We start from the raw sequence: 23,006 nt of genomic DNA, 5'->3' as shown, positions 1-23,006 counted from the left end.
AATTGTCCCTGCCCATGCCAGCTAATTTCTCCTCTCCCAAGAACGGTGATTGGCTGGGGGAGTTTCGTGCTCTGACAAGAATACCACCCCTTTTGCTGCCTCCATCCCGGAGGCTGGCGGGCGGGGAGGTGGCACGCCTTCCCCGCCCCTTGCCTGGGATGGGCCTTGGAGCTGGGCCCACACCTCCAAGCCCAGGGGGACGTCGGATGGATGGCTCCAGGGGGAGACCGGCGGGGCCACTCCATGTGCGCCTCGTGCGCTGGGGGTGTTGGTGGTGGCAGCTCGGTCTAGGGCAGCTGGACCCATGGGGGGATGTTCAAGGGAAGGGGCTGTTGGCCCCTCTACCCCAGTGGGGAGGGGGGATTTTTGAGAATTCGGATGGGAAAAATGTGCATCCTGAGAGCGGAAAACCCAAGGGAAAACTCCCTCCCATCACTCTTCTGAAGAGGGGCGGCCCGTCTGCTCTGGGTCTCCCTTCTCTCTCTAGATGCACTGGGGCCGTATCAGGGCCTGTGCACAAACCAGGGGCCTTCTTTCCTCTTCCCCCCACCATGCACACTGGCTGGATAGGGGCCGGCGCGCAAGCCAGGAGCCCTCCTCTCTCTCACGATGCACTGTGGCCGGCTCAGGGCCAGCGTGCAAGCCAGGGGCCTTCTTTCCTCTCCCCCCCGCCGCCATGCACACTGGCTGGATCAGGGCCGGCGCGCAAGCCAGGAGCCCTCCTCTCTCTCACGATGCACTGGGGCCAGATCAGAGCCGGTGCGCAAGCCAGGGGCCTTCTTTCCTCTCCCCTCCGCCATGCACACTGGCTGGATCGGGGCCGGAGCACAGGCCAGGAGCCCTCCTCTCTCTCACGATGCACTGTGGCCAGATCAGGGCCGGCGTGCAAGCCAGGGGCCTTCTTTCCTCTCCCCCCCGCCACGCACACTGGCTAGATTGGGGCCGGCGTGCAAGCCAGGAGCCCTCCTCTCTCTCACGATGCACTGGGGCCGGTTCAGGACCGGCGCTCAAGCCAGGGGCCTTCTTTCCTCTTCCCCCCCGCCATGCACACTGGCTGGATCGGGGCCGGTGTGCAAGCCAGGAGCCCTCCTCTCTCTCACGATACACTGGGGGCGGATCAGGGCAGGCGCGCAAGCCAGGGGCCTTCATTCCCCCCCACCATGCACACTGGCTGGATCAGGGCCAGCGCGCAAGCCAGGAGCCCTCCTCTCTCTCACGATGCACTGGGGTCAGATCAGGGCCGTTGTCAAATACAGTGTGCTTTGTTCCCATGAAAAACCAAAACTACATCGAGATTGATGGGGATAAATCGCGGCCATGAAAAAACATTTAAATCGTTTTTTGTTTTTTGTTTTGGTCCGTGGCAAAAGAGAAGCAAAATCTACCGTGAAAAATGCCCCAACCAGTCTGAAGGGAGAGGGAGGCCTGGCAGCCCTACTCTATCTCTCCTCACTCTTTCCCCCCTTGCCTCTTCTAAGAAATCAGATGGTGCAGTGAAATGGTAACTCAGAGTTCAGACCAGCCAAATACACTGCCTGAAAAACAGCTACATCAAGATTAGATAGTTTGAATCTGAAAGTTGGAAAAATTGTAATTAAGAAAAGTTACCTTTGGAGGTTAATCAAGAGCTGTGCTCAGTTCAGATTTTGATAAGTTATGTTCCAAATGTGCATATTAGCTACCCAGAGATTTCTTTTGTTCACAGGACGGCATTGAGCATATATAGCCCCTCACCTTGCTCATAATGAGCATTCAGTACTGGCATATTTTTGTGTATTTGTTTTCGGGCTGCCAGCTAAGCAGTGGCAACCAGCTGGAGGCTCAGGATGGGGTGCAAATCACTGTCACTCCAACAGCCCAACATCATTTCAGGGAGGAGCCTGAAGTGATGCATGCCATCAATTGGGGTGGAATCCTAGACTGTCACCCCAATGTGATGACATCATTTCTGGGTTCATACCCAAAATGACATCAGGCTGTTGCAGTGATGGCAATCCCCCCCCCACACACACACCCCGCACTTCCCTGAGAGGTGGCAACAGAGATCAGGGGCTGCCAGTGGGAGTTAGGCTGGGTGACTTACTGGAACAAGGTCACTAGTGAGCTTCCATGGCACAGTGGGGATTTGAACCCAGATCTCCCAGATACTAGTCTGACTTTCTAGACACTACACCATCTGGATTATAAAGTTGACCTTGTCCCCGCCATTAAAGTGAATGGGGAGTATGCATGTGCAGTAACTCCATGTGATCTAAGAACACAAAGGGGGCTCTAGATTAGATTGCACATGGGTCTGAGCCTCATTATTTGCAGCATTTTTCTAATAACAGAGTGGTTCTAGTCATGCTTGGAAACTGTAGTTTGAAGATTGCTTTTTGAGCAATAGCCATGTTGATGGGGTGTTAAAGTTTCTGCACTTGATCTATCTGGACGAGTCACATTCCAAGGTAACCGCTTCTTCAGCATTCAAATTGCCACTTAGAGGTTGATATAAAATGTAAAATAAATGCAGAATATGAGAAAACGAGCCTTATGCTGATGATCCTATTTTTTTATTGTTCCCTAGGTCAGTATTTTTTGCCCAAACCATAAACACTTTTCTCCTGTTCAAAAAAATTATGGCTTTCAATTTTGTTTGTGGCATCGCTTTCAAAGAGAAAAATCATCACCTTCAGTCCAAATTCACACGAGAGTAATATGATCATCCATCACATTGACTTGGAACAAGCTAGTAAGATTTCAGTGCTAAGGACAGAGATAAAAGAAATTCAATTAAGTAATTGTAGAATGAAAGCAATTGAGATTAAATGTGCTCTCCACTGCTGAGTTCGCCAATTTTGGCTTTAAAAAAAACTAACAAAAGTTTTTTTTAAAAAAAGAAACCAAATGGCTTTGCCACAATTTATTACCATTTAATGTCTTTTAAACGGAAGAATTCAGGATTTGATTTTCTTCTGTCCCTTTTTTCCTTAACAAAAGGAACATCATCATTTCTACTTAATGGCTCTCCAGAAAGTTAATTTAACACTCATGATGATCAGGCTCTCTGATTTAATTAGAATCATGAAGGTTTGAGAAATCCTGCAGTGCTAAGCAAAACTGTCCCTTAAAAAAATAACCTACAAAAACAAAAACTCAGTCTGGCTGAGTTCATAGAACATTGAAACCAATTGACAAAAGTGTGGCAGAAATCTCTGTTTTGGACATTGTCCAAAATATTTATATCTTGAGGTGAATCCAAAAGGAAACAAATGTTAGAAAGAAGATTATTTTTTTGCTATAGGCATTTGTCAAGAAATCATTATTTTCCGTATTTACTCAAAATGAAGATGACTCTGCGTGCAAAATGATCCCTTAAAATACTATACACACAAAAAAATAATAATTCTTATCAGGCATCTGTCACTTGTTAGATGAATAGCCAATAGCTGTTAAATCTATGGAAAGGAATTTCTCTTAAGGCCAAGTAGCTGACATCTGGCTGTATCCTACTTTAAGCTAGAGGCAGTTCTACCACCCTGAGGCACCTTCCTCCAAATTAGGTGGCTCCTTAAACTGGAAGAAGGGTTCAAACTTTACCTAATGGAATGTTAGGATACAGGCCTACATGTCTGGTCACAGGCATCAAGCTCTGCAGTGTGGTTTCTTCCCTGCTTCCTGGCAATGTGAGATGCCACCTTGGAAAAGGCTATGCTGTACTTCCTTCACAAACCAACCCAGCATTGCCCCAAATTTGTTGTCTGGAGAAGCACAATGCTGGCTCCTCCCACATGGCCCAAATCATCTCCCATCTCAGAAGCAGAGGAAGAAGACATGATGTCATGGCTTTGCAGACATCAACATAACAAATGAAGACTGGAGGTATTGTTTAGAGAAGAAGCATGCATGAAATCCTGGTGAGAAATTATGTCTCTTACAAGAGACCCACCACCATATATGCAATAGTAGATATGAACTGACATTTATAAAAACAAAAACAAAAAAAACTGGAGATGTTGTTCCTCAAGTAATGGAAACAATATTGACTTGGGGAAATATTTAGGTGTTGTACCAGGACTCCCGGATATTGCTAAAGGCCTTGGAGACACTTAAAGTACAGGCTTATTTTCCTGTAAAGAAAAATAATTTGGTTCTTGCTTTCATTCTTCCTGAAGCCTTTTCAGAAAAAGCTGTCATCTGTGACACACGTCAAAACAATCCCACCTGTATGCTAGGTTTATATTGTGCTTATGGCTAAAACTCAGTGAAAAACACTGAAAATATTTATTGAATGTGGTTAGTAGTTTTGTTTCTGTTTGAGGAATGTCTCAAAACAGATTGCAATTTCCTCTCCCACAATTATTATTGGAATAATATCTTTCTGGCTTGCTGGCCCTCAGATTATTAGACAGGTGAGCCATACACCATGGATGGAGGGATGTTCAATTATCAGGACAGTCTACTCCTACCATTTACATTGCACAAGGCCTGTTTTTTTGTGTGTTTTTTTAATGTTCAACCAGGCACATGTGCATTTCCAAAAGGACATTTCTGCAGCTCACATATTCAAGTCATGCAAAAGTTGTATCATGATAGCTTACATATAATATTTTTCTGCATTTGTATTGCCAAATTCTTAGTCATGAGGGTTTTCTCCCACTCTCTGTAGGCTTCTAAATACCATGGAATACAACTCTAAGTAACAAAGTGTTTGTGCACACAAAGGAAAATGCACAGGGTGTGTTGCAGCATCTATGTGCGTAAAATCACATACCACCATGCAGTTCAACATTTTCGTTAAAAAGTTGTGCATTCCATGTATATATAGGGTTTCCAACCTCCAGGTACTAGCTGTAGATCTCCTGCTATTACAACTGATCTCCAGCCAATTGAGATCAGTTCCCCTGGAGAAAATGGCCGCTTTGGCAATTGGACTCTAGGGCATTGAAGTCCCTCCAATCCCCAAACCCCGCCCTCCTCAGGCTCCAGCCCAAAAACCTCCCACCAGTGGTGAAGAGGGACTTGGCAACCCAATATATATGCCGCATGAAACCCAACAAAGGCAAAATGGAATGTGTTAAGTACTCAGAATAATGGTCCGGTTCTGGCAAACAGTTATGGCCCAAAAGATCCCATTTCTTCCCGTTCCATGCAATTGTGTGGCTCACTATTTTGCTGGCTCTCAAATTTGAGCAAGATAAATAAGTCTTTGCTTGGTACTGGAACATCTGAGTCCTGCAGTTAAATGAAAGGAAAACCCATTCCTTTGAGCACCTGAGGAGAGCAGAGGTGGAAGAAGGAAGTAGGGACAGAAAGATGAGGTTATGAAGACCTCTGAAGATGAGGACAAGGAATGTGTCTCTATAAAAAGAGAGGGATTTGTGGAGGTCTACAGGATTTAGAGATGAGAGATTTAGGTAGGGGGATATAACAGAGCACACACACACACACACACACAGAGAGAGAGAGAGAGAGGGGGGGGGGGAGAGGGAGAGATGACACTAGGGGGTTCACAATTGGTGCCTTGATTACGGTTGCCAGTTCCTGGTTAGGAAATGCCTGAAGATTTTGGGAGTAGAGCCTGAGGAGGGTGGGTTTTGTGTGGGGGGAGGGACTTCAATGAGGTATAATGCCATAGAGTTCACTTTCCAAAGTGGCCATTCCCATTCTATCCAGTGGATAGTGAACAAATATTGGCACATTTTGTCGGGCATAGAAGGCTGTTCAAATCCTCCCATTTTTGGTTTAAGAAAGAATGCTTCCCTAAGGGACAAACTCATCCATTCTGATATTTCTATAGGACGCCCTCTTCCACCTACCGTAGGCCATTTCCCATGTGGTTCTTGTTCATTTTGCCCATTAAGTTTACCCTTGAAAGAATTCAGTTCTACTACCTCTGGTTTTAGATTTAAACTTAAAATTTTTTCCAGTTGTTCAACGAGTAGAACCGTTTATGGGATCACATGTAAATGTGGGAAATTGTATGTGGGTTAGGGCTGTTGATTCGGTTCATCCCGAACTGAAAATCAGCCGAATTTCCCCTGATTCGGTGGTTTTTAGTTCGGGAGGAACCGAACTCAAAACTGGCGGGCAACCGGGGGGGCCGAATTCAGCGAGTTCGGGAGTTCGCGAATAAATCCGGCAAATTTGGGGCCGTCAGTAAGCAGCATAACCGTCAGTAAGCAGCATTCTCCTCCCCCGGCCAATCGGTGGCCAAGCTGGGTCTTCTTCTGGCCAATCAGTCAGGATTGAGTACTGGAGGAATCAGCTGATGTGCGGCCCAGCCGGGGAGAGAGAGAGAGAGGGAAATCCTCGTGTGGGGGGGGGGCTTGTGCACATTCACTCCTGTGGCTGCAGGGAGCGTATTTTTTGGGGTACAGACCCCAAACTTTCAGCAGAGATTCAGACAAGCCTTCTTAAGAGACCACCCAAGTTTTGTAAACATTGGGTCAGGGGGTCCTGAGATATGGGCTCCCCCCTTTTTTCTTTCCATGGCTGCAGGGGGCGCATTTTTTGGGGTACAGACCCCAAACTTTCAGTGGAGCTTCAGATGAGCCTTCTTAAGATACCCCCCAAGTTTTGTAAACATTGGGTCAGGGGGTCTCGAGATATGGGCTCCACCCCTTTTCCCTCCCCCCTTTTCCATTTATGTGGCTGCAGGGGGCACTTTTTTGGGGATACAGCCCCCAATCTTTCAGCATAGCTTCAGACAATTATTCTTAAGATACCACCCAAGTTTTGTAAAGATGGGTTCAGTGGGGGCAGAAATATCGCCTCCCCCCTTTTCTCTTTCCGTGGCTGCAGGGGGCGCATTTTTGGGGGTGCAGATCCCAATCTTTGAGCGGAGTTTCAGACCAGTGTTCTTAAGAGACCACCCAAGTTTTGTGAACATTGGGTCAGGGGGTCCCGAGATATGGGCTTTCCCCTTTCCCCTTTCCCCTTTCCCCTTTTCCCTATTGGGATGAATGGATCAGCCGATCCTGTGTGCATCTTCTCCAGAGCAAAACGTCCCGTGCCTAATTGGAATCATCTTGGATTACAAGTCCTCCCCAGCCCCTCCTGATGGAACAGAAGACAGCCACAGTAAGACCCCTTTGGGGGCTTTAATCTATAATTTTTCTTCTGTGTATGTGTGTGTGTGTGGGGGGGGAAGCAGAGTCTGTGTGTGTGTGGGGAGGGAGCAGTTTCTGTGGGTGGGGGTGGAAGCCAAAGGGGGCTTTCATCAGTTCTGCCTGGGGTGTGTGTTCCCCCTCGAGTCTCTCGCTCCCTGGTTTGAGGGGGGAGGTTTCAGTTGTGTGTCTTCTGGTTTTCCCTGTTGCAAAGGTGTTGTTTTATAAGGTTGTGTTGCTTTGCAAACTGTTGTCGGGGCTGGGAGCTTCGTGCGTGGGCAGCAAGCTCTGCTGAGAGATGCACATTAAGGGTGGGGGGACCCCTTTCAGGGCCCATATCTCAGCCCCCCCTGACCCAATCTTTACAAAACGTGGGGAGTCTTTCAATAAACATCCTTTGAAGCTCTGCTGAAAGTTTGGGACCTCTAACCCCAAAAATGCCCCCCCAGAGCCGCGGAAAGGCGCGATTGTGTTTTTAATGGCTTTATTCGGCCGATTTTTTTCCCCGAACTTTGAATTCACGCCGAATTGAACGGATCCAAAGTGGGGGAGTTCGGACTTCGGCATATCCCGAATCTAAACGGGCCGAATACGGCCAAATCCGAACTATACCGAATTTTTTAAATTCAACAGCTCTAATGTGGGTAGCACCTTACGTCCATTGAAATTACGCATTGGAGAACATAAGTCAAGGATCAGACTGAAAATCTTAGACGCCCCTTTAACATCGCATTTCATTGAGAGTATATGGATTTATAGAGGTAATTCTTTTGATACAGATAATGTTCAAAACATACTCCTCAAACAAGAGATGTTTCATTTATCTTTTGAAATCTTATTCTCCTTTCGGTTTGAATAATGAATTAGACCTTTCTTGTTTTTTGTAAAATTGCCACAGCTGATTCCCTTTTGTGATCTTGAGCTTTCTGATAAACCAACCACACCTGTACCTTGCATAGCAAGTAGTTTTGAGTAGGGCTGTTGATTCGGTTCGGCCTGAACTGAAAAACAGCCGAATTTCCCCTGATTCGGTGGTTTTTAGTTCAGGACGAACCGAACTCAAAAATGGGGGGCAACCGGGGGAGCCGAATTCAGTGAGTTCAGGAGTTCACAAATAAATCTGGCCAATTCGGGGCGTCAGTAAGCAGCATAACCATCAGTAAGCAGCATTCTCCTTCCCCGGCCAATCGGTGGCCAAGCTGGGTCTTCTTCTGGCCAATCAGTCAGGATTGAGTACTGGAGGAATCAGCTGATGTGCGGCCCGGCCGGGGAGAGAGAGAGAGGGGGAAATCCTCGTGTGTGTGTGGGGGGGTGCTTGTGCACATTCGCTCCTTTCTGTGGCTTCAGGGAGCATATTTTTTGGGGTACAGACCCCAAACTTTCAGCAGAGATTCAGACAAGCCTTCTTAAGAGACCACCCAAGTTTTGTAAACATTGGGTCAGGGGGTCCTGAGATATGGGCTCCCCCCTTTTTTCTTTCCATGGCTGCAGGGGGCGCATTTTTTGGGGTACAGACCCCAAACTTTTAGTGGAGCTTCAGATGAGCCTTCTTAAGATACCCCCAAGTTTTGTAAACATTGGGTCAGGGGGTCTCGAGATATGGGCTCCACCCCTTTTCCCTCCCCCCTTTTCCATTTATGTGGCTGCAGGGGGCACTTTTTTGGGGATACAGCCCCCAATCTTTCAGCATAGCTTCAGACAATCCTTCTTAAGAGATCACCCAAGTTTTGTAAACATTAGGTCAGGGGGTCCCGAGATATGGGCTTTCCCCTTTCTCCTTTTCCCTATTGGGATGAATGGATCAGCAGATCCTGTATGCATCTCCAGAGCAAAACATCTTATGCCTAATTGGAATCATCTTGGATTACAAGTCCTCCCCAGCCCCTCCTGATGGAATAGAAGACAGCCACAGTAAGACCTCTTTGGGGGCTTTAATCTATAATTTTTCTCCTCTGTGTGTGTGTGGGGGGGGAAGCAGAGTCTGTGTGTGTGTGGGGAGGGAGCAGTTTCTGTGGGTGGGGGGGAAGCCAAAGGGGGCTTTTGCCGGTTCTGCCTGGGTGTGTGTTCCCCCTCGAGTCTCTCTCTCCCTGGTTTGAGGGGGGGTTTTCAGTTGTGTGTCTTCAGGTTTTCCCTCATTCATAAGAGCGGTTAGGTCTATTTGGATGCTTGCTCAAAACTGGTTTTCAAATGGTGACTTAAAGAATGCATTTGGAGTCCCATGCAAAAGGGGGAATTCCACCCCTCCTGCTCATTATGCATAGCTAGCTGCCTCTGTCCCTTTCCATGGTTTGCAAACTCCCAGGTGTCAGGTGTTGCTTTGCACAGTTGCAAAGGTGTTGCTTACAAGGTTGTGTCGCTTTGCAGTTGTGTTGCAATGCTTTGCAAACTTCTCAGCTGTTTGTCGGGGCTGGGAGCTTTGTGCGTGGGCGGCAAGCTCTGCTCAGACATGCACATTAAGGGTGGGGGGACCCCTTTCGGGGCCCATATCTCAGCCCCCCCTGACCCAATCTTTACAAAACTTGGGGAGTCTTTCAAGAAACGCCCTTTTGAAGCTCCGCTGAAAGTTTGGGACCTCTACCCCCAAAAATGTCCCCCCAGAGCCACGGAAAGGCGCGGTTGTGTTTTTAATGGCTTTATTCGGCCAAATTTTTTTCCCGAACTTTGAATTCCCGCCGAATTGCACGGACCCGAAGCGGGGGAGTTCAGACTTCGGCATATCCCGAATCTAAGTGGGCTGAATTCAGCCGAATCCGAACTATACCGAATTTGTTTTAATTCAACAGCCCTAGTTTTGAGCGGAGCAGCCTAGCGGGTGCACGGAAAGTTTGTAGCCTTAACTTTGTAAGATATTGTATTCTGTTGGAAGGTATGTAATTGCGTTTGTATCCAATATCATGTTTTATTGAGTACTTCAGACTAGACATTGTTCTTTGAATAGAATTTTATTATTGCTTTTTTCCCTGTCCTGAAGGAGCTTTGACTCAAATTGAACGGAGAGCTGATGAAGCTGCCCACGTGGTAGTGAAAATGCGAAGCATCCAGACTGCGTTTCTCCATCGTCTGCCAGTCGTTTCCTTCCTGCGCCTGTGGGATTTGAAAGCATATGAACTGTACAAGAGTCCCAAGTGACTAATAGCTAAGCGTTGTGAATAGATACAGTAGATTACCGGTATGTTGTTTGTATATTTTTGTATTGTTTTGTACTCTTAGTATAATCTATAAGTTTCCTTTATTGAACACTGACACTTTTTTGCACTAAAATTCACTTTGTTATATATCACTAGTTTGTGTGTAATTTATAGAGCCTGGTACTATATATTTTTCTAAGCTTGACTATTTTAGTACAAGTGCAATTTCTGTTCCAGCACAACCTGGAGGTTGGCAATCCTAGTCTTGATTCAGACTGAACCCATGGGTTGGATCCAACCAGGTTTTTTGGCTGGTAAAAAAGGGAGAATGGAGTCTCCTTTGAGTAACAAAAAGCCCATGCTAAGGATCAAGAGACTTTCATGGGCAAAAAACCATGTGGGACAGGAGCTGTAGTAAGAAGGGAAATTGGGTGACATTGAGTGAAAAAGCCAACTGGATCCGACCTGATTGCATACAGGAGAAAATATTTAATTCTTCTACTCCCGTCATCTGCCCCCCCCCCACACACACACACACACCGGTTGTTAATGTTACAGGAGAAATAGCAGCCCAGAAATGGTTCATTTCAAATGTAAAATCATGTGTATCAGCTCCTTCTTTCCCTGTGCTACAGTCCACCACCACCACCACCTCCCTCTGAATGGGGTTCCATGCTGCTGATGATCTTTTTTTAAAAAGACATTGGGACAACCTAACCATGGATGTTCCAAGGTTTCATCTAGTACAATACTTTTCTAATTTGCCCAATGATAGATGGTACTGTGGAACTGGAAAAGTTACATTCTTGCTTCAAAATGGTTTCTTAGCTAATAAAAGGTATTTATCCCATCACCTTGTCTGTATTTCTTATTCTTCAGGAACTTTATGGCAGCAGCTGTCTCTACAAAACTCCAGTTTAACAGTTGGTCAGCACAAGTCATGCATTTCTGAAAGAAACCCTTTGATCTTTGTTATACAAATATGTCAAGCTTTTGAAGTAAAGTACTGAAAATTCCACTCATTCTTTTTCATAGATACGCTGTTGTTGTGTGGTTGATCCCATGCTTGGAATACTATTTATCTACATTTTCTATAGGCATGTCTGCCAAACCAGCCTGAAGAGAATAATCTCTCTTTGGGACTGCCTTTAAAATTCATAGCAGACAGATTGTACATTTCTTAAATAGGTAAACAGTAGGTAGATTGATCTACATTGACAAGAGATCCAAAATTGATCTTCTTCTTTGCCTCTTCAAGACAAAGTGAACATAGCGATGGCTACTATTTATTTATATTATTGTCTGCCTTTCTCACCAGGACTCAAGGCAGATTACGCAGAGTGAGTCAATACAATTGACGGATGGGACATTCAATAAACAGTGCAATAGGACCAACCAGAAATCTAAAAACAAATCTGAAGCAAAGTATTAATATAACACATTAAATGATGTAACATTCCATAGTAGGGTTCTTGTTTCAACAAGCCATGCACAGTGGTATAGACCACAGTCCCTAATAATTTTTTTAAGTAACTTTGTGAATCATTTAGTACAGTGCAAGCTTATTGTCTGCATAGAAAAGCCCTTTTGAATAATTCAGTTTTGCATAGTTTTGTGGAACGCCAGGAGAGTGGGAGTCTTCTTGATCTCCTCAGACAGGCCATTCCACAAGGTGGGGGCCACTACAGAGATATTGAAGTCTCTCAGTACAATCAGTCAAGGAGTGCCACATTTGACAGTACCTCTGCTTACTCTTGAACTAGGTGGCCCGTAGACAAGAAGAATGCCTAATCTGTCTTTAGTCCCTAGCGTAAGGAACATATAGTCGATGCCAGTGATAGTTGGCACTGGAAGTCTGCGGAAGTTCAAGGATTCATGGAGGATAATCGCCATACCTCCCTCTCAGCCAGTTGTACAGGCTTGGTGGAGAACAGCATAGGGGTGTTAGCTAGGGCAGACAAACCACAATGTTTTCTTCCAGCCATGTTTCAGGTCAATTTCTTCTTCCAGCAACATATTATAGAGAGCAGTTTTGTGCTTCACTGATCTGGTGTTCCATATTATTAGTGTAGATGTGGCAGAAAAAGGGGCCTTGGTATCATCGACTCTCAGGATGCTGTGGAGGTTAGGCAGGCAGCAAGCAGCCTTGCCAAACACTGGCTATTTTTAAAAATAAATCCCACCCCCATACCTACCAGTTCCCATTTGCACTGAAATACTGCATTCCTCAAACATTCCTAGGATTACACCCAACTGCTGGCAATAAACCTCCCCAACAACCCACAACCAACATTCTAGTATCCACAGAGAAAACCATACAACAGTCCAGGACATAGTCATGATGAAATGGGGACAGAGTTTTCCGAAAATACATGTAATCCAACGGGCATTGTCCTCTGTCAATACGGCTCCTGGTTTCCAGCTAAGTAACTGGTGTCACTCTCTCCTTCCCCATTTGGTGATCTCCTTCTAATTGTTGCATATAGTGTCTGGGCCAGAGCTGGGCCAGGAGGCTTGTGCCTCCTGCTTAAATGCATACCTGGAATAAGGAGGGTAGAGGCAGCCAATGGGGGGGGGGGCTTTCTAGCCACCCAGCTGCCCCTTATTCCCAGATCAAATGAGGAACCAGCATCTTAACAGCAGTTAGCCAAAAGCAGTCTTCTCAAGAAATGCATACCTGGAATTAGAAGGATAGAGGCAACCAATGGGGGGGGGGGGCATTTCCAGCCACCCAGGTGTCCCTCATCCCCAGATCAAAGATCACTAACAGAGATGGCTTTAAAAGGTGATTAGACAGAATTCATGGAGGTCCAGCAATGGCTACTAGCCAAGATGACTAAGGTCTTTTAAGCATGGCGGTCACCCCTCCAACTTCGCTTTGGGTTTTGGGATTGATTATGCATGCTGTTTCTGATTGTCAGAGGTTGTTTTGCTATCCTGCATTTCTCTATGTTTTGCTTACATTTTCAGAGACCTGTTTTATCTTGAATTTGAAAACACAGACAAAATGCAGGGAAAGAAAGGGGGAGAGCGAGGCGACTTCTGATAGTCGGAAATGGCATGTATAATCAACACAAAGACCGGAAGTCCTCGGAGGGGTGGCAGGGAGTGAAAAATCCATGCATAAAAGACCTAAAAGGAATTTTCACATCCAGAGGCAGTAAACCTGTGAATACCAGTACTAGGAGGCAACATCCAAAGAAGACCTTCATCACTGTGTCCTATATATTGGCCCTCCAGGGCAACTGTTATGGCCACCGTATGAAAGACCACTGTCCAATCTAGCAAGGTTCTGCTTGTGTTCGTTATGGGGCTTATCCTGCTGATTAAATTAGATATTCTGACAAGACATTTGAGCTTTGGTTTCAAGAAACATGCCTGCAAAATGAATCCCCTGAGCTTAAAAGTAATATCTTGTACAGTTTATTTTGCCTTTCTAGAATTTAAATTACACAGCAGTAATGGGACTTGATTCAAAGGTGGACCAGCCATAGCAATTATGATTGTCTAGCTACTCCAGAGCTGTTAAAATACTCCAAAAAGATGGTGGGGAAAACTAGCTAACTTCAAATGCCATAAGCAGCAGCTTCCATTCACTGACATTCACTGACAGCCAAATTCTACAATGTGATATGCCAGCAAAAGCAACTGGCATAGTTAGCTTGATGGCTTGCAGCAGCACATATTCTGAGAGCTCTGTCAAAAACTGTACACAAATTATAAGGGTGCATCACTGTTGTAAACACACATTGCAGGGGAAATGAGTCACAATGGTAATTACTGGTCATTCATTTTGCTGTTACCTGAAGGACTACCTCTCGCTGTTTGAACTCATGCTCCAAGCTTTGTTTCACTGTCCACCTTCTGCTCTTAGTCCCCTCACTTATGCTGAGCATCTGGTCATGGGTTTTGTATGATCCTTCTCAGTGTTAGTCCCTGAGATATGGAACAGATAAAAGAAACCTTCATAGTTGTTATGCCAGATAGAATGTTAATCTAATTTGTTTGCCTCTGAACAGGGAAGTTCCATTGCTAGCTATCATAATTTGCCTGCTTGCCCAAAAAATGTGTAATGCTTATAAAAAGCATATAAAACCATTAGATAAATTCATACAGGATAACTGCTCTATTTACCCAAATATTAGTTGTCTGTCATTTGGGGTCATTATCTTCTTCGATTTCTGATCATACTTCAAGTTTTGAAGCAACTATAGGGTTGCCAACCTCCAGGTACTAGCTGGAGAACTTCTGCTATTACAACTGATCTCCAGCCGATAGAGATCAGTTCCCCTGGAGAAAATGGCCACTTTGGCAATTGGACTCTATGGCATTGAAGCCCCTCCCCAAGCCCTGTCCTCCTCAGGTTTCACCCCCAAAACCTCTCGCCGGTTGTGAAGAGGGACCAGACAACCCTAAGTAACTATGAGAACTATTCAACGGAATTAAGCAGTAGACAGAGGTAGCTGAATTTTGGATTGTACCATATTTCAGACTGCAGTTGAAACACTTCATTTTTTTTTTAATGCTCATGCACATTTTTAAAACAAAAATGCTATGCATGAATGAACAGGCACAGTCTTCTACCTGCTGTTCTAATTTACTGCATGGACGTTTTTTGCACTAGGGAAGTATTCAAGTGCTATTCATTATTTGTATAGCACTTTTAACAGTTTACAGGAATTAAAACAGGACACCTGACGTCTTACCATCTAAAAGCTAAGGTAGAGAGGGTAAAATATATGTATAAAGCAACTTTGCAAAAAAATTGTGGACAAACATTAGTAAAAAGGGATGGAACTTTTCTTTTCCTTTCACTTTGTAATTTGATCTTCCCTCCTCCCATTTGCCATGTGAAATGGTGGAGTCCAGAATCCTCATCTCAGGCTAGAATGGAATGGCTGGCTGAGTAGGTTCTTAGGTCACCTCAGGAGCATGAGAGCGCCTGAAACACAATGTTTTCTTGTGCTACCAGGGCTATCTGAGACGCTCCTGCCTGTGCAGGAGGATCCCTGTGCTGGCTGCTTCCCATGACATCATTACCTCAGTTTCCAGATGGCTGACATGGATACAGGGAGGAGCTGCAATGTGAGCTCCTCCCATGCAGGATTTTCACGTTATTCCAGAGCTGAAGGAATGGGGGGACTCAACTGAGGTTCCCATGCTGATGGGGTAACATAAGAACCTGTTCTCAGATGTCAGCCATAAAACTGCTCTGGAGCACAGAAAACACAACAACATTTCTCACTTAAAAAAAAAAGGAGGGGAGCTCATAATGAAAGATAAACTATCGGCTGTTAGGACTACTTCCTCTCTCATACTGTTCAGTTTTGCCACACACAGTAATAAATTGGTTATTAGGGGCCAGCAGCTGAAAAACAGTGATGGAATTCTGGACGGTTGAGGCACTGCTGGGCAAATTCCTCTCAAAAAGCCAGCATCTTTTATGCATAGATCAAGTGAACTTGGCAGAGGCAATGTCATTGATGCTAACAGTGTGTGACAGGAAACAAGCCCATGTGACTCCTGTGTTTTGTAAGCCTAGCCCTTGTGTAAGATTACGGTACATTCTTTTCCAGCTACTCTCTCAGAAATTTGAACTTTTAATTAAAAGGCAACATTGAAGCATGTCCAACTCTGGAAGCCTTAAAAACAGCTCTTTCCGTCTTTGATTAAAATGCAAGTCATCTTGACTCAAAATGTGATGTGAATGCTTGTATAATTAGCTTCATTGTTCATTATATATATCATTGTCATCATCTATATACTAATAGCCAAGTCAGCCAAATCTGAAGATACTTAAATCTGGTGACTGGAGCTGTGAATGGGCAAGACAGAACTTTCTACAAACCTTAAAAATGCCCCAAGTTTGTAGAAAAATCTGAAATTTAAAATAAAAATACATTGGGGCATTTAAAAAAACCCCAGGAGATCTCCAGGTCCCACATAGCGACTGGCAACAGTAGGCCTGTAAGCAACCTCTGGGTGACTTGATACCACCTGACTTGTATGACTCAAATAGGCCTGGCTGCTTGCTACTATTCAACAACAGCCACCCTATCAAAGCCAGTGTGCTGTAGAAATTAGAGCTTCAGAGTAGGGTCCGGAAGACCCAGGTTCAAATCCCCATCTGGCTGTGAAAGCTCACTGGATGATTTTGGACCAGTCACATACCTTCAGTCTAACCTACCCCACAGAGATGTTCTGCGGATAAAAGGAGGAGAGGAGAATAATATAAGCTGCTTTGGTCCCTACTGTGGAGAAAGGTGGAGTATAAATGAAGTAAATAAATAATAAATATAGATGAAGATGGGAGGTAGATAAAAAGTAAGTTGTTGAATGGCTGAGAAGGTGAGAATGAAGCAGGAAAAGGAGAGGATATGGGGGTTGACAGGAGGAGGGAAAGGGGAAATAATGTAAGGAGGGGGAAATCAATGTGCCCCCCAGAAGTCCTTGAGGATTCCCTCCAGGATTCCTGGTCCAGCAGCTGGCACTGCCATAGTTTTCCTAGAGGTTGGTGGGGGAGTAGATAAAGGTAGGTTGGCTGTTGGGTGGGAAGGAGAGAAGGAAACAAGAAGAGAGACTATAGAGACTTTCAGAGAGGGAAAGGGGAAATAAGGGAAGGGAAGAAGAAGAAGAAGAAGAAGAAGAAGAAGAAGAAGAAGAAGAAGAAGAAGAAGAGTTGGTTTTTATATGCTGACTGTACCACTTAAGGGAGACTCAAACCAATTTACAATCACCTTCCTTTCCCCTCCCCACAACAGACACCCTGTGAGGAGGCTGAGAGAGCGTGACTTGCCCAAGGTCACCCAGCTGGCTTCATGTGTAGGAGTGAGGAAACAAATCCAGTTCACCAGATTAGCCTCCGCCGCTCATGTGGAGGAGTGGGGAATCAAACCCGTTTCTCCAGATCAGACTCCACCGCTCCAAACTGCCGCTCTTAACCACTACACCATGCTGGCTCTCAAGATGCCCCCTACAAGTCCTTGTGGGCTCCTGTTTGTATGCATTTGAAGGAATAGAGTGAACACACCAGAAACTGTGATACAATATAGGTGGGACTCCCATTGATGGGAGATTTGTAGTTTTTTATGAGCTGATCTGCATAGTGATTAGAAAACAGCCAGGTTGACATGACGGGATTTGAACCAGAGACAGGCATCCTCCCTAGATGAGTCTACAATTTAAAAGTTAAGAAAGCACAGTCAGAGCATTGTTTGATAGCAGACACCTTTGTGTTGTAAACTGCTATTTTTAAGGGAGAAATCAATATGTAATTATCTACTCTACATTCAATACTTTAATATCAATAATTTGAGGGCAACATTCAATTTAACATAATCCAGAAACTGAATATATTTTATCACTGTTTTAAGTACTCTTTTTAGACACAAGCCATCATTTTTAGATCATTATTCCACTCTGTCTTTTATTTTTGCATGTAGGGGGGATGATCCCATGGATTTCCACAAGTGTAATAGTCCTTAAGCAAGCGCAAGTGCAAAAATTACTCCTTGCGCTCTGCTTGCACTGTTTTCTCCGTGTGTGCAAGGCATAGAACAAGGTGTTGCTTTGGATACAATTTCAAAAACAAATTAAATTAAATCATGCAAACCCACTGTTGTTCATTCTGTTGCTTGATGTTATTTTGTTAAAAGTTATATTGAAGAGCTATGTACTGCGGCAGCCATTGTGCTCTTGCTTGTACAAGCTGAACACTGGTAAGTACATTTTCCTTTCCACTCACCCACTGCTGTATCCAATCCACAGTACTGGGAACTAGACCAAATGCTACATTCAGGCTATGTGTATAAAGTATATATAAAACATATATAAAACATAAATGAATTTCATGTTTAGACTTGGATCCCATCCCCAAGATATCTCATTATGCATATGCAAAAATTCCAAATATTCCGAAATACGAAAGGATCCGAAATACGGAGCACTTCTGGTCCCAAGTAATCCGGATAAAGGATACTCAACTTGTAATAGAATTTGGGCCTTGAGATATTAGCTGCAAAAATTGCAGCAGCCATCCTAACAACACAGGTTCTTCTTCCCAAATAACACACCAGGAGGCCAATCGCATATCCTCCAAACACTAACTTGTTCTTAACTGTATCAGCCTTTGACACTCTTTATCACAATACTAAATCTGGAGCTGGAATTTTACCCCATTTGCCTTGGCAAATGTTGAGAGGTTAGAGAAGGTGGATGTACAAGGATAACTGGACAATCCTATACAGAGTTACTCCAGTCTAAGCCCATTGATATAAAAGGGTTTAGATTGGTATAACTCTGCACAGGATTGTCCTAGTAAAAAGTCCTAGACTTTTTTAAAAAAGTGATAATTGAAAATCCAGATCAACATGGCCAAAGAATAGGGTTGCCAGGTCCCTCTTTGCCACTGGCAGGAGGTTTTTAGGGTGGAGCCTGAGGAGGGCAGGGTTTGGGGAGGGGAGGGACTTCAATGCCATTGAGTCCAATTGGCAAAGCAGCCATTTTCTCCAGGTGAACTGATCTCTATCAGCTGGAGGTCAGTTGTAAGAGCAGGAGATCTCCTGCTAGTAGCTTCAAGGACCTTTGAGTCTTTCGGCTTTCATCACTCAGCTTCAAGGACCTTTGAGTCCTACAGATCGTTGATGTAACATAATCAGGACTTTACGTAGTTGTATCTTCTGATATTTGTGAGAAGTGCAAGTATATTTGTGCTTGTGCATACTTTACTGTTGTGCTTATGCATACAATACAGTTTGGATAACCGCATAATTGTGCTTACATTTTGCCATAAGTGCCTGAGATTTTCCAGTAGTACTTGGAGGTTGGCAACGCTACCAAAGCGGAATGTGAAGAACCTAAACAACTAAACTATATCACAACCATAAAATGGGCTCAATTGCTGCATGTGGAGGATCCTGTACACACATTGTAGTGCATACACACAATTGGGAAGGTGCAAACACAGGTTTGACAGGCAAGGACACCATGCTCAAACACTGGGACTGCCCACTGGCTGAGCTTCACATAGCCATGCCTTGCTGTAGTCAGCCTCAACTAGTTGCTGGTGTGTAAGCACTTGTTCCCGATGCACTCTCACAAGCAACACTCGCAGACAGGTAATCCAAAGAAGAGTTGACTTTAATGGAGAACATACAGGTATACAGAGCTTGCAAAGATAAAAAGGCAGGAATGGGGCAAAAGGGACATACAGCAGACTATATGGAGTAACAGGTCATATCAAGATAGCACAGGTTGGCATGGAAACCCCTCAGTCCAACGGGCCGGGCTCTCACGAGCTTCAAAGCTAGAGAGGAATGCAGTCGTTGGGAAAACAATCCTTGAGCACAGCAGAGTATCTGTGAGAAACCAAAACTATCCCTAAACGCAGAGAGCAGGCCTGACATGGTGGGAGAAGAAGGATTTTGCTAAGTGGCAGCAAAGGCCTGCTGAGCAGCATTAGGGGAGGGAGAGGTGTAAGTGGCAGCAGACCCTACCTACCTTTGTGCCTCCTCCATTCTCCACATCCACCACTGCTTGGCAGGACCCCTGTGCCTCTTTATCATGGTAGTGAGCTTTTAGGGGAGGGGGAGACATACGGCCCTGAGAGGTGCACTTTTTCCACTAGGCCATTCCTCGTGTAAGGCATAGAGTCATGCCCCTTGTGGGCAGTTAAACAGCCCATCAAAGTGTCAAGGAGTGAGGTGGGTCAGCCTCAGTATCCCTATGTACAGGGATACTGTATGCAGGGTTGCCAGCTAGGGTTGCCAGGTCCCTCTTCGCCACCGGTGGGAGGTTTTTGGGGCAGAGCCTGAGGAGGGCGGGGTTTGGGGAGGGGAGGGACTTCAATGCCCTAGAGTCTAATTGCCAAAGCGACCATTTTCTCCAGGTGAACTGATCTCTATGGCTAGTACCAACTCCAGGTTGGGAAAGACCTGGAGATTTTGGGAGTGGAGCCTGAGAAGGGCAGAGTTTTGGGAGGGGGGGGACTTCAATGGGGTATAATGCCATATCTTCCAAAGTGGCCATTTTCTCAAGGTGAACTGAACTCTGTCACCTGGAGATCAGTTGAAATAGTGGGAGATCCTCAGCCACCATCTGGAAGCTGGCAACTGTAATTGTGTAGGAAGCCTTTGGGATGCTCACTTATGCAAACATGTTCAGTGCCACCACATGGAGATCCAATGTCCTCCCCTCTGAAATTGGTTTAATACATAATGTCCATTCTAGTGCTGGTACAGTAGGGAAGAACAAAAGATAACATAGACACTGCATCCATTTCCTGCCCATGTCACCTCTCAAGGCACAAGGAAAGAAAGAGCATAGAAAGGAGGACTTGTGGCAGGCATTATGGTGAGTGTTGAGATCCAGTGAGGGTTGCCTGCTTCGGGTTGGGAAATACCTGTAGATTTTTGAGGCGGAGCCTGAGGAGGGTGGGGTTTAGGGAGGGGAGGGACTTCAATGCCATCGAGTCCAATTGCCAAAGTGGCCATTTTCTCCAGGTGAACTGATCTCTATCGGCTGGAGATCAGGTGCAATAGCAGGAGATCTCCAGCTAGTACCTGGAAGTTGGCAACCCTAGATCCAGTTAGGATCAGGCCCAAGGTTCGTGGGTTCAGAATCTGCTCCTAAGAGATCTGAGAGGGCAGTTACTGGGAGGCTGTTTCTGATACTACTCCCAATAAAAAAATAGTACCATTACTAGTCTCATGATACTGTGGACCAATCTCAGACACTTCTAATGGACCTTCCAAGTTCCATAGGAGCTGCAACTAGACAGCTCACCTGGAAAGTCTCCCAATCTGGAAAAGCTGGGCCTCACTTTGAGCCATGCTGTTTGTGGCAATTACCTACAGTGTGTATGCTGCAATGGATTTATTTTGCTTGCATCGAATACACTGACATATAGAGGCCTTTGTGCCCTGTTCTGAGTGTCCAGCTAGTGAAAGACATCTGCCTTGATGATCACAGCAGGGTGTCAGAGGAAACTCGGAGAGTGCACCAAGATTAGGCCAGTTGCGTGCAAGGAAGAGGCCAGCCATCAGCTCTCTGAAAGACTCCCAACAAGCCATTCTGCTGCAGGGCAACAATGACAATAATGCAATCTGAAAATTGCTAAGAGGCCTTCAGCCGTGTCATTAAAGACGAAAACATGCCACCATGCTGGGGTACTTAAGATATACCCCCTGACCCAACGTTCCCAGCAGGAGGGTGAAGAACACAATACTGTCAGCGTGACTAAAACAGGCTCTCTGGTATCCTGAAGGGTCTAGGCACAGCTATTGCCTGATTCAAGCAAAATTCTGCCAAAGATCCAGATGTGCTCCTTTGGTCCCTTTTCAGAATATGCTTCTCATGAAGATTCAAAATCTTGGAGTCACAAACTTTGAGTGTATAGGCTGCTTCTTGCATTATTATATTCTTAGGCTTCACTAATTAGGGTTATGCAAAACTCAGGAAAATTGGCAAAAATCAAATCCCTTTCTATTACTAGAAATTGGATTATTATTGTTCAACCAAGATTAATTGGATTCAGACAGAGCAACCAGATGTTCTGTGGCTGCTCAAATGCTGAGGTGACTGTTTGCTGAGGTACAATTTTGTGAAGTGTTAAGATGTTATACAACACATGCTTTATTGATTATAGTCTACTCTGGTAGATCTGTGGGACAGCATATTGATTTCAATTTTGTGGATTCCAAAGAGGTTAATACAGTGTTGTTGATTTTTTAATAGGGTTGATAACATGGATCTATTATGTTTTATTTACACTATATTAAAGCTGAAATTACTGTCATAGTAGAAATAATAAATACTTATACAGGGGAACTTTCCATCATTCAACCTTCCACGTCCAGGAATAGTTTTACGATGTGATCAATTAGTTGCATAGATGGCATCAAAAAGCATTGGATAAGACTTTTCTCCAAGAAGGACATTTAACATTTGCAGGATGAAGGCTAATGGGATTCCATTAGTTACAAACCCCACATTCACCTTCCTTGTGAAAGAATTCTAAGATTAAAGGTGCAATTGACTGATCATACAGTAGTTACGTACACCCTTCTAAATCCATTGAAGTCAATGGTCTTAAAAAGGTATATCTCTGTTTAACATCAGAGGGATAAATGTGCTCCTTCTGTCCCAAACTGGATGCCACTGCAGTTGCATTTTTGCACAGGCTGCTAAAATCTTTTGATACAGGCTACTAGAGGAATGTTGAAACGATTATGTACTGATGTTATTTAGGAACCTTGTTTAATTGCCCTAACTGTTAATTTTCCCTGTGTCTAGGAAATTAACATATGTATTAAGGACTATCTGTCCTTAATGAATTTCCCAGACAACACATCAGAGTCCTTGCAGAGAGAGAGAGAGAGAGAGAGAGAGAGAGAGAGAGAGAGAGAGAGAGAGAGAGAGAGAGAGAGAGAGAGAGAGAGGACACCTGGGGATCAAAGTTATCACTCTGATGGGAATTTGAAGAAGTGTCTTAATTGACCATAAGAAATGTTTTCCTCTTTTCACTAATCTGAATTTCCTTGAGCTGCCAGAATTGTAGATGAAACTGAAAAGCATCCTTGACCTTCTCTGACAAGCAAAATCCCCCCCCCACACACACACACACACACTCTTGTGTAGAAAGGAGGATAATTTTGGAATGATTTACAAGGTCTGGAAGCTGCAAAGAAAAGGTGTCAAACAAACAAACTAACAAACCCTACATTCTGACTTCTTCATGCTCTTCTGTGTCTTGACCCATAAAGAGATGTTAAAGAACATTTCAGTGCTTGTC

Source organism: Euleptes europaea, chromosome 3 (genome assembly GCF_029931775.1).
Source record: "Euleptes europaea isolate rEulEur1 chromosome 3, rEulEur1.hap1, whole genome shotgun sequence".
In the NCBI taxonomy this organism is placed as follows: Eukaryota; Metazoa; Chordata; class Lepidosauria; order Squamata; family Sphaerodactylidae; genus Euleptes; species Euleptes europaea.
The sequence above is the reverse complement of the archived record's forward strand: the minus strand, read 5'-3'. Positions refer to the sequence as shown.